A 12,335-nucleotide genomic window follows, 5' to 3' on the forward strand; every position below is an offset into this window, starting at 1 on the left:
TGGAGGACACTTTCTTAACGAGACTACATGTGAAAGGGATCTGGGAGTCCAAGTAGACCACAAATTGAATATGAGTCAACAGTGTGATGCGGCAGCTAAAAGGCCAATGCAATTTTAGGCTGCTATTAAAAAGTATTATTGTGTCCAGTTCTGGGCACCACAATTAAAAGGATGTTTTTGAACTGGAGCGTGTCCAAAGGAGGGCGACTAAAATGGTGAAGAGTCTGGAAACGTTGCCCTATGAGAACGACTTAGGGAGCTGGGGATGTTTAGCCTGGAGAAGAGAAGGTTAAAGGTGATATGATAGCCCTGTTTAAATTTGGAAAGGATGTCATAGTAGGAGGGAACAAACTTGTTTTCTGCTGCTCCAGAGAACAGACTTGGAACAATGGATGCAAGCTAGGAAAAGAGATTCCACCTCAACTTTAGGAGAAACGTCCTGACAGTAAGGGCTGTTCAACAGTGAAACACACTCCCTTGGAGAGTGGTGGGGTCTCCCTCCTTGGAGGTCTTTAAGCAGAGGCTGGGGACTCTGTTGGGGATGCTTTGAGTGAGAGTTCCTGCATGGCAGGGGGTTGGACTGGATGGCCCTTGGTCTCTTCCAGCCTACATTTCTGGTGATTCTATGATTCTGTCACACTGGTGCTGTTGGACCAGCATCATGTTGGCTTTAAGTTACTGTGTTGCATGTGCTTTTGTGTTCATCTGCATGTTTTATTTGATGTATGAAATCATCACTTAAGTGGTTAGCAGGGTACAGAGAGAGGAAAAGGCAAGAAAGATTACCCAAGAGCCCCAAACCAAGAGATAATGTTATGCCAAATTAAATTGGTTAACCTTTTGGGATGTCACAAGAGCCCATTGCTCTTAATACAAAATAATCACATAGCTACCATCTGGAAGGAGGCAGGTCACATTTTTATATTTGGAGAGCTTTTTTAAAAAAAAGGTTTGGTTCAGCAGTTAATAAATTGAACATAACAATGGTAGTAGAGGTGCAAACGAAGAGCTTAGTCATTATTAACAGTATTTACAAATATTGTAGTCAGAAAATATACAAGGCCAAATGTGTTCCCATTCCTGGTTTGTAAGTATAATATATGGTGTAATATGACTTCTTAATATTTTCCATCTTTAGCCTTTATTCATTGTCTCTTTTGTACTACATTAACAGAAATTAGTCATTCATCAGACAGCCAGTCTCAACCCCAACATCATCTTAAGAAATCAAACAAGAAAAACCGGTAGTCACATGAAGAATCTCTCAGTAACAAGCCGTTACAGGCTTTTAATCAAAAAGGATTTTTCCAAACCTCATGAGAGAGGGTGGAGAAGCCTCTCTGTTGGCATATACAATAAATTATACAATGTTTGTGCAAAATTGTCTTCTCTTTCCAGTCCTAGCTCATTTTAGGTTGCGAGTAAGTTTTTCAGTCTGCAATTTTCCAAGCTCCCCAGCCAACCACATTGATAAGTGTCCAGCATCTTCCAGTGTTGTGAAACTGGCAACCATAGCAAAACCAAAAATTAACTTCTTTTGAAGCAAGTGTTCATTTCTGCCTGAAAAATGGACACAGTATTAATGCATTACTCTACTCTGTAATTATGAATTGTAGGACCCATTGTTAGCTTTGGGCATTCAAGATAAGAATGTTTATAGTGCCTCTTTCACTACTTCACCTCCATCTCCACTTAATGCTTAAAGTGTTGAACTAAGACTTAGTAGATCCAGGTTCAAGTGCCCACAGAGCCATAAAATCAGAGAGTGACTTTGACCAAATATATTCTCTTCTCTGTAGAATGCAGAAGGGTAGGTGTGGGTTGTGAGGGTAATATTGGAAGAGGAGAACTTTTTTTTTTTTTTTTAAAAGAAAGGTAAGTCTGTAGCCCATCTGAAGTGAAGTTAGACTGAAAAAGGAAAAACAAAAAAGGAAAACCCTTTAGTCTTGAGAGAAACAAACTTAGTATTCTGTTAGTATCACAGTATCATGCCTGGGTAAATGCTTGGGAAACTTAGCTTTTGCAAAAGCAGAGCTGTTTTGTTACAGAGCTGTTTGCATAAAACTGTAAAGTGCAAAGCATGGTAACGGTTCCAGAAAATGTACATTCTATTTCCCCATGCCTCTTGAGAGCTGAATGGGGTACCCCGGGTGGAAAAGATATAAGAGAAAGTCACATACAGGATGGATGGACAGACAGACTGACAGATGCTCATTGGGTCTTTCCTCGAGACACATAAACCGGTCTTTAAAGATAAAATCATCTAAGGAGTTGATTACCGGGATGGATCCTGTGCATAAACTGGATTTAAACTAAAAAAAAAATCCCGCAAAAGCAGGTAGTTTTCAGATAACATTCGGGGCTAACCCAAAAGAAAACGACTTTCTTAATATTTTCCATCTTTATTAGCTTTATTCATTGTCTCTTTTGTACTACATTACAGAAATTAGTCATTCATCAGACAGCCAGTCTTCAACCCCAACATCATCTTAAGAAATCAAACAAGAAAAACCGGTATCACATGAAGACATCTCTCAGTAACAAGCCGTTACATGCTTTTAATCAAAAAGGATTTTTCCAAACTCTCATGAGAGAGGGTGGAGAAGCCTCTCTGTTGGCATATACAATAAATTATACAATGTTTGTGCAAAATTGTCTTCTCTTTCCAGTCCATTAGCTCATTTTAGGTTGCGAGTAAGTTTTTCAGTTTGCAATTTTCCAAGCTCTATCCAGCCAACCACATATTGATAAGTGTCCAGCATCTTCCAGTGTTGTGAAACTTGCAACCATGAGCAAAACCAAAAATTAACTTCTTTTGAAGCAAGTGTTCATTTCTGCCTGAAAAATGGACAACAGTACAGTATTAATGCATTACTCTACTCTGTAATTATGAATTGTAGGACCTCATTGTTAGCTTTGGGGCATTCAAGATAAGAATGTTTATAGTGCCTCTTTCACTACTTCACCTCCATCTTCACTTTAATGCTTAAAGTGTTGAACTAAGACTTAGTAGATCCAGGTTCAAGTGCCCACAGAGCCATGAAAATCAGAGAGTGACTTTGAACCAAATATATTCTCTTTCTCTGTAGAATGCAGAAAGGGTAGTGTGGGTTGTGAGGGTAATATTGGAAGGAGGAGAACTTTATTTTTTTTTTAAAAGAAAGGTAAGTCTGTAGCCCATCTGGAAGTGAAGTTAGACTGAAAAAAGGAAAAACAAAAAAGGAAAACCCTATAGTCTTGAGAGAAACAAACTTAGTATTCTGTTAGTATCACAGTATCATGCCTGGGTAAAATGCTTGGGAAATCTTAGCTTTTTGCAAAAAGCAGAGCTGTTTTGTTACAGAGCTGTTTGCATAAAACTGTAAAGTGCAAAGACATGGTAACTGTTCCAGAAAAATGTACATTCTATTTCCCCATGCCTCTTGAGAGCTGAATTGGGTACTCCCGGGTGGAAAAGATATAAGAGAAAGTCACATACAGGATGGATGGACAGACAGACAGACAGATGCTCATTGGGTCTTTACTCGAGACACATAAACCGGTCTTTAAAGTAAAATACATCTAAGGAGTTGATTATCCGGGATGGATCCTGTGCATAAACTGGATTTAAACTAAAAAAGAAATCCCGCAAAAGCAGGTAGTTTTTCAGATAACATTCGGGGCTAACCCAAAAAGAAAATAGAAACCCCCCCTCAAAAGCAGGTTGTTTTTAGGATGATGTTAGCATTGATGAGAATTAATGTGACATTAATCCAAATGGAAACTAGACAAAACCCGCACCTTTTTACTTTCGGAAAATCCTGAAAGTCAAAAGGGACAGGTTTTGTCTACTTTCGGTTTGGATTCATGCCACATTAACCCTGCTGTGTATGAAAAACTACCCCCTTTTGCAGTTTTTTCCGGGTTTTAAATCCCATTTCTGCATGAGATTTTTGCAGTTTGCCCCCGTGTGATAAACTCCTTAGTTACACATTTGTATTTATTAGGATTTCATTCAGTTCCCTACTGGTATATAATCCATAGCTGGGAAACAAAACGGGAGTATAGAACTGGTGGGATTTATTTTAAAAAGTGGAAAGGAAATTTGGGGGGATGGTGTTAATGTGGAAATAGAGGGCTGGCACACTGCATTGTTACTTACTTTGACTTGCTTTCAAACTTTACAGGAAATGTTTAGTCTACTGTGTATTAAGTCTGCTGTGAGAAAAACGGCAATCAAGTCTTGCTTAAAGACTGGTCAAATTTTATTTGACTTTATCTTTCATTGATGGCACTGTCCCAAATGTTCCTACTGCTTGACATAGGAATAGAAGTGCTGTGCCCACCAGATTCATCAGACACACAAGATGGGCTGGGAGAGTTGAACCAAATATTCCACAGAAACTCTCACCCTCCCCCCCCCCCCCCCCCCCCCCCCCCTCTATACTGGAAAATGGCCCACAACATGAAGTTCTATATAGTCACATTTACCAAATCTACCAGTTACAGAAGAATAAATGAGAGTGATGCAACAAGACTTTGTGACTTCAAGTCCTCTGTTGACTTAGGGTGACCCCAGTGAACTGCATAGGGTTTTCTTAAGCAAGGACTATTCAGAGGTGGTTTTGCCAGTTCCTTCCTCTGAAATATAGCCTACAGCACCAGGTATTCATGGTCTCCTGCTCAAGTACTAACACTGCTTCAGCATCCAAGCTGACCCTGCATTAACTTCCAGGTTCGGGGACCTGACCTGGTGCTTTTATGGTGTTTAGGTTCCTTGACATTTTATACTGATCTTCTGATATGTCATTTTAATACCTTTTTCTCACACAAGTATCTGATCAATTTTAATATTATTAAATTAAATAACATAGAAATTTCAAATATTGAGTTTCTTGAGCAAATAGCCTCTGTGGCAAACCACTTAATAAATGGAAGTCTTAACTAGAAGTTGGGAAGCACTTCCAAAACACTACAAACTAATCAAAGAAGAACAGCAGGGAATCCGTTGGCTTGGGCACATTAAACTGAAGCTCTTCAGTTTCAGATTTCCCTTCAGTATGTCCCTTCAGTTTGTTCACCTCAATCCCCTGCTGCCAAGATTATTGGCTGTTTTATGGCTCTTGAGTAAGTGACACCCTTCCTAAATTTTCAATACAGTGGGTGCTCCATATTCTTGGGGGTTGGGGGCACAGGACCCCTGTGAATGTGGAAAAACAGCAAATAAACCACTCTTTTTTAAACCTGACAGTACTTCTCTAGGAATCTCTAGGTCCTCCAGCACAACTCTATGGTCAACATCTACCGCATGTAAGGACAATATGCATCATTAATTTTCTATGCCATAATTAATTTAGTTTGTTAGTATAAGGGCCACACTTCAGTGCTGAAACTGCTACACTGCTCAGAGCATTAGGTTGTTTTTCTTCAGGCAACCTTGGCAGTTTTTTTAGATAGGGCACTGGCACAGGCTCACTCCTTAACTCCACCTTAGTTGTTTTCTTTTACTTTTTAAAAGGATGCATGGGAATAAGAGAACTGTGTGACTTTAAGTCATTTCCAACTTATGGTGACCCTAAGGCTCATCATTGGATTTTCTGGGGCTGAGAGTGTGTCACTTGTCTAAGATCACCCAGTGGATTTCAGTGACCTAGCAGCAAATCAAACCCTGATTCCCAGAGTTGCAGTCTGACACTCAAACCACTACACTACATGCTGGCTCTCAGAATTACAGCCAGTCCTCTGTATCCACGGATTCTGCATGCATGGATTCAGCCATCTATGGCTTGAAAATACTGTATTCAACAACAGAAATCTTGAAAGCTTGATTTTGACATTTTATATTTATACATTTTGCTACACCATTGCAAATAATGAGACTTGAGCATTCACGGATTTTGGTATCCATTGGGAGGCCTGGAACCAAATCCTAACAGACACCAAGTTCCCACTGTATTGTCTTGTATTAATAATCATCCCTTAATTTTCGTGAGTCAGAAAGTATAACTATGTGGGCTACATACTCCTCCATTATTAGTGCTGATGGTACAAAATTAGAGTTAATGGAAATTAGAATCATCTCTCCTACTTTTTGTATGTGTTTTCTTAGAGATATTTAAGTACGTTGCAGACTTATTTTATCCTTCACATTCTCTCTTTTTGACACTGTTTCTCAGAATTTACTTGCATTAGAAATAGCAATAATGTATTTACTTCCTGAGTCTCATGAGCTTTCTATTCTTAGGAAGGCTTTCCGGTGCAGCACTTGAAAGTTCTTGCATTTCATTCTCTGTAGATGCCTTCATTAATGGTAGAATGAGGAATCTTTTCATGTTAGCCTGCATACACCAGGACTTCAAAAAATCTTGTGTTGTTTGAGCTACAGGATATTTTCAGATCCCAGTGAGGATTCCAATATCTTGTAGGATATGCTCCAAATCCAAAGGAATGTTTGTATATAGAGAATCAAATGTGCTCTATCTAAACTTCCAGAACAAGAAAGGACAAGGTAGAATGATAATGAAAGAAAATCATATAAAATAAAATAAAGTTCCACTTCCTTTTACATTGGATATTTCTCAACCAAAATTAATAGGATGTTTTATCGAAATATACTAACTTTTGGTATAGTATACTAAATATACTGTATGAAATATAGTATACTGTTTGCTGGGCAAAAAAAGTATCGTCGTAAAAATGAGTAGATTGGTTGGGACACTTTTTTTTGGTCTTTGTTCCTTTCTGTTTCTGTATGGCAAATTGCTGAAATTTAGAGATAAAGTTTATAGCTAATCAGTAGTGCCACAAAATCCCTATGTTGTATGTCTAGTTCTGTTTGCGTTCTGCAACGAAATGTGACCCAGGAGGATTACAATGTCTGATCCTGGTGCATAGAGTTGAAAGGGTCTCAGTGACAAACTGCCTCAAATTCTTCTGTCAGTGCTATTTTCTACATTTTTCTTGTGATTAATTTTGGATATAGTTTGAAAAGCTTAAGAAATGGTTATTATTGATAGCAGCAGACTAAAAGCTGCTTAATGTATGGTTGTCTACTCAGAGGTAAAGCACACTGAATTTAGTAGCCATGTTTCTAGGTAAATAAATTCAGAATTATACCCTCAATTGTGTTTGTTTAAGAGAAATCAAAATGAGGAACTGTTTGAAAATATTCCCATATGAATATGTCCAGCGTAAAAAAAGTAACCAGAAAGAAGTACATGTAGTATATGTGACTTTTGTTGCATCTGACATTTCTTCAAACAGATTGGAAAAGGGGAGAGGCTTATACCATATACCCTGGGAAACTTTCAGGGAAGGTGGGACAAAATTGGGCCTGTGACCTCCCTAACTGAGTCTAGTCATCTGGCGTGAGGTCCTTCTCCTTTTCTACTGCCTTTTTTCCCTAGCATTATTGTCTTATCTAATGAGACATGCTTTCTCATGTTCCTCCCTGGGATAACATTAATAACTTCTGGTTGATCAAGGCAATGTTTTCAGCTTAACTGAGAAATAAAGATACCTTGTTCTATTATTTATATAGCCAGTGGCATCCCCATCTCTGGTGTCACCCGGTGTGGGGGGCAGGGCTTCCAAAGTGGAAGGGGTGAGGCTTCCGCAAGGAGGGGCAAGAGGAGGACTGAGCTGTGGCAAGGAGCCTTTTGGAGTACGCACACACTCCACCCCTCCTTGCTTTGGAGGGTTTGTGCACACTCGGCCTGGCTCCTTACCATGGCAAGGAAGGATGAGGGTGGGGTGACTGGGTGTACCCCCCCCCCCGGGGTGTCACCTGGTGCAGGCCCTGAGTGACTCTGCTGTATATAGTCTCCATTTTAGTTGATAACTAAAGAGCAACCTGACTAGCTCCTTTACTGGAAAGCTCTCAGGCACATCTTGGTAGTTCTTCCATGTTAGGGCCTCTGTGTTGACTTCCCTTATTGACAGATTGGCCATTCTTTTCTCTTGCATGCCTGTTCCACCTATAGTATCCTCCATGGTTGTTTTAATGTTTCTTCTTACAAACTGTGTGGGTGGTTTACAGTTAGGTCTCTTGCTATTCTCAAGGTTGCTGCTAACTGCGTTAAATATAGAACAAAGGGGGGAACCTGGCTTTCCCTGAACTACTGTTGTTGTTATTATTATTACTATTATTCTCGACCTTCTTTCTGTCCAGGAATCAGTTTGTTCATACAGCAAGAAGCAAATATTTTGAGTGAAAATTTTGATTGCTTCAACGTATTGGGTGATACGGCTACATTTTAGCATTTTTGGTTTTGCCTCTCCATCCCTTCATCTCAGTTTCTCTTCCAGAATCTCTTAAAATATTCTACAATTTCTTTTTTCTTGTCACTTCTCGGTTTTGGCATATGTCTTAACTGCCAAATTTATTATTTTCCCGTGCCACTTTTAGGTTGCTCAGTACATCAGTGCTTTCTCATGCATTTCTGTTGCTGTGCTCAGGTGTGTATTCACTCAGCTGTGGGATCAGTTCTGTAATGTTGGGATGTCAGTTTATGGAACAAGAATCTCCATGCCAAGTTCTCAGAGTTTAAATTGTGATGTTGCCAGAGACTATTCTGTTCCCCCCCCCCCCTTTCTCTTGAATAGATACCTAGCCTTGCCTCTTAAGCTCATAGCCTGCTGAAGACTTGGGACTTGCTCAGAGAAGTCATTCTGTTTTAAAAGTCTTGCCTTTTACCATATATGGTTGTGTATAAGTCAATCTCATGTATAAGTTGAGGGCAGGTTTGGCAGCCAAAATTAAGGAGTAAGATGAGGGTAAAACAGGGGCATGTAATAAAGGTTGTAAAGGACAATTCAAAGAACTTAAAAATTCTGGCAGGCATAATAACTGTTTGCATGCAGACGAAAGGCTGGATGGGTGTTTTGGGGACTATGGTAAATGGCTCTGTGATGTGTGGGAAGGAGACCAGGCATGGACAGGGCTAAAAAAAATGCACAGATGTCGAAAAATATGTAAATGCAAGAATTAAGGTAAAGTAATAACATCAAAAAAGGAACTGTCCCCTTCTCTGAGTAGAATGGCAAAAAGCAAGAGCTTTGTCCTGGGAGAACCTAAAAGAATGGTCCCTTGGGGAGAAAAGCAGCATATAAATGAAACAAACAAACAAGCACCAGTCCCCTCTACTTTCTTGGCACTCCTTTGAAGGGAAGTGCCAAAGAGCTGCTGCTGGTGCCATTTTCCCACCCAGGCACTCAAAAAGCCCAGAAGTGGCACCGTGGTGGAGAGGATAGAGGGGAGAGGTGCTTCTTTTAGGTTCTCCGAGGACAAGCTAAGATCTGACCTTTTGCCACTCTGCTCAGGAAAGGGATGGTTCCTTCTTTTTTGATAAGAATTAAGGTACAGTGCTGACACTGTCCCAGGTTTTTGGTTAAATTTTCTAGGCTGATATAGGAGCATATACAGTATGTCTTATTATAAGCGTTTGATATGTCAATTGTATTAAGGACTTTTAAAGTCAGTGCTAATTGTCTCAATGTGTGTAGGTGAGAGGCAGGTAGATTTCATCCTTTTATGGTCTGCTGTTAGTAATTAAGGATCCAACAGAATCAGTTTTAAAATGGCATAGCGGGGTCAGGAACTGGAGCTCCATTAGATGGGACAGAGAGCCTATAAAAACCTGTGTTTATCAGTGTACAGGTATTGTTTCTAATTTCTTGCTACCAGGTATACATAACTGGAAAATAATTCAAACTCAGTGACAAGTGTTAGAAGTCTAATGCAAGATTTAAAAACATGTAAAACAGGCAGTTTGAGCATTTAAACCCAGCTGCAGACTACACATGTATAGCACAAACAAATGCAAAATATTTCAAAGGAATTAAGCATGTGTAATTTAGAAAACATCCATTTTGTAAATAAAATAGTTATTTGTCTCACACTAAAAATGAGACTAATCATAAAAACCAGTAAATGAATCCATTTTACAGAGAATTATGCATACAGGGATGCATGAAGTGAATGAAGAAGCAAAGTTTAAGCCACTCACTATACAGATAGTTGGATGTTGATAACTAAATGATGTTCATCTTCTATTTACTACATTTTTTATCCTGCCCTTCCTCCAAGCAACTGTGGGCATAATGTAAGGTATTCCCTTTGTTTGCCCATCTTTTTTTCCTAACAAGCTTGAAAGGTAGGTTGGGATACTGAATATCAACTGGTGAGCTTCATGAATGAGAACATGGGTTCTTCCAGTTCTAGTACAGCACTCTACTAAAGCCACAATTTTTCTATCATTTCTTAGTGTTTATACATTTAGCTCCTCCCTCAAGTGCTAATAATGAAACAGAAAACCCACCAAAGTGAACTGGTGTCTGCGTGATATACAGTGCAGTCAGAGAATTCTAACCAACATAGGGAAATTGGAATTGTCCCTGGCATTAAATATTATAATAATAGAGGTTTGAAATATTATAATAATAGAGGTTTCTAATGCTAGGGAATTCTGGGAGCTGTAGTTTTGTAATAGAGGTTTGCCAGTTCATCATCATCATGAGAGTCACTCTTAAATCTTAATCTCTATTCACCTTAACCTCATAGCTGCAGGAGTGCACCCCTCCTGTATGCCAAGCATCAGGCTGCCATTGCTTCACCCACTAATGGAAATTATTAAATAATTTCATCCATTGTTGGGCAGGGCTACATGATAATTGGGGATGGGAGAGATGGACAGCATGGCATAATGTATAGCAGAAAGCTCATTGAGGGAACATGATTTACCTCAGAGCCTCTGGAGAGGCAGTGTGGTATAGAATGTTGGACTGGGATTTGTGAGATTCAGATACTAGTGCCAGTGAACAATGAAATTCATTGTGTGGCCTTTAACCTGTCTTTGATCTACCTCACAGATTGTTGTGCGGCTAAAGTGATGAGGAAGAAAGCTAAGTATACTGGTTTGAACTCTGTAGAAGATATAAATGTAGTAAATAAATACAGTGTTCGCTTGGTATCTACTGCAGTTTGGTTCCAGGACACTCCCCCCTCCGTGAATAACAAAATCCATGGATCCTCAAATCTGTTAAATACAGTGGAAGTAAAATGGTGTCCCTTACATAAAACAGCAAATTCAAGATCCGCTTTTTGGAATGTATATATTTTTTGTCATTTTCAAGCCATTATTGGTTGAATCCTTGGTTAAAGAATCTGTGAATACGAAGGGCTGACTATGTCCACAGATTCCTCCACTACAAACACATTGCAGCAACCATATTCTATTCCTCTATGACAGGAAAGAATAAGAAATAGGGATTCTGCCTGTTCTGGATGGGGTTACTCTCCCCATGAAATCTCTGGTTCACAGCCTGGGTGTTCTCCTGGACTCAACTTTGAGCTGGTTGCCCATATTTCAGCAGTGGTCAGGAGTGCATTTACACAGCTAAAACTAGTGCACCAGCTATGCCCATTCCTTGAGATATCAGATCTGGCTGCGGTGAAACATGGATAGAATTCTCTTTTGCAGCCAGTGGTGACTCCTTTCTCTGAAGAAATGTAGGTCATTCTCCTTCCAGTCCTTAGAGACCCATGTTGGAAGGAGCAGCCTTTCTTGCTTTGATGCGATACATTTTCTCATTTTTTTTACTCCTCCTAATGTTGTACATACATAACAATATATACTGTAATTGCTTAGTGTGATTTTCAGAATTATTATTATTATTTTATTTTCTTATATCCTGCCTTTCTCCCAATATAGGGACTCAAGGCGGCGAAGATTACATATGATGGCTACTTTCTTCTAATTACATTCCTCTAATTCCTTGGCTGCTTATATAAAGTATGGAGAAGAGAATAGACAATGGACACTCCTAATTTTGCCACTTTTACTCTACAAGATAGCCATGAAATCAGTCTGGGAAATGATAAGTAGGCCTGTTCAAAAGAATGTTTTGAATATTTTAGACAAATAATATAATGCTAATTTTTAAAATAATAATAATAATAATAATAATAATAATAATTTGTATTTCCCGCCTCTCCCTGTGGATCGAGGTGGGATTACAGCAAAGAATAAAAACCACAATACAATACAAAATACAATATTATCTAAAAATACAGTCAGTAAAACAACAGCAATATTACTACCAATCATTAAAAAGGCCAAATCGTCATCAATTTTCCATGCTATCAAGTAAGAGTGGGAATGTTCCATAAAATCAGCCATAAAAGGTCAAGTGGATAGGCCCACCAGAAGAGATCTGTCTTAAGTGCCTTTTTAAAGGCATCTAAGGTGTAATGAGATGGATCTCTTCCGATAAGTTGTTCCATAATTTAGGGGCCATGGTTGTAAATGCTTATGGGAAGTTGTAGTTAGTCTAGTTTTTGTATGTTCCAATAGTTT

The 12,335-nt window shown here is 39.1% G+C and overlaps 1 protein-coding gene and 1 long non-coding RNA gene across 3 annotated transcripts in view; both read left to right on the forward strand.

Moving 5' to 3' along the window:
- The window catches only part of LOC121920201, a 24,483-nt gene extending 21,722 nt beyond the window's left edge, over nt 1–2,761 (forward strand). The window contains exon 3 of one of the 2 annotated variants that reach the window (XR_006101696.1): nt 2,444–2,761. This is a non-coding gene — a long non-coding RNA (uncharacterized LOC121920201). Of the gene's footprint in view, nt 1–1,174; nt 1,279–2,443 lie in introns of those variants that run through there. The other variant, XR_006101697.1, reaches the window with a different exon arrangement.
- SSBP2 (single stranded DNA binding protein 2) overlaps nt 1–12,335 on the forward strand; it is a 208,353-nt gene that overhangs the window by 45,283 nt on the left and 150,735 nt on the right.

Source organism: Sceloporus undulatus, chromosome 2, assembly GCF_019175285.1.
Source record: "Sceloporus undulatus isolate JIND9_A2432 ecotype Alabama chromosome 2, SceUnd_v1.1, whole genome shotgun sequence".
In the NCBI taxonomy this organism is placed as follows: domain Eukaryota; kingdom Metazoa; phylum Chordata; class Lepidosauria; order Squamata; family Phrynosomatidae; genus Sceloporus; species Sceloporus undulatus.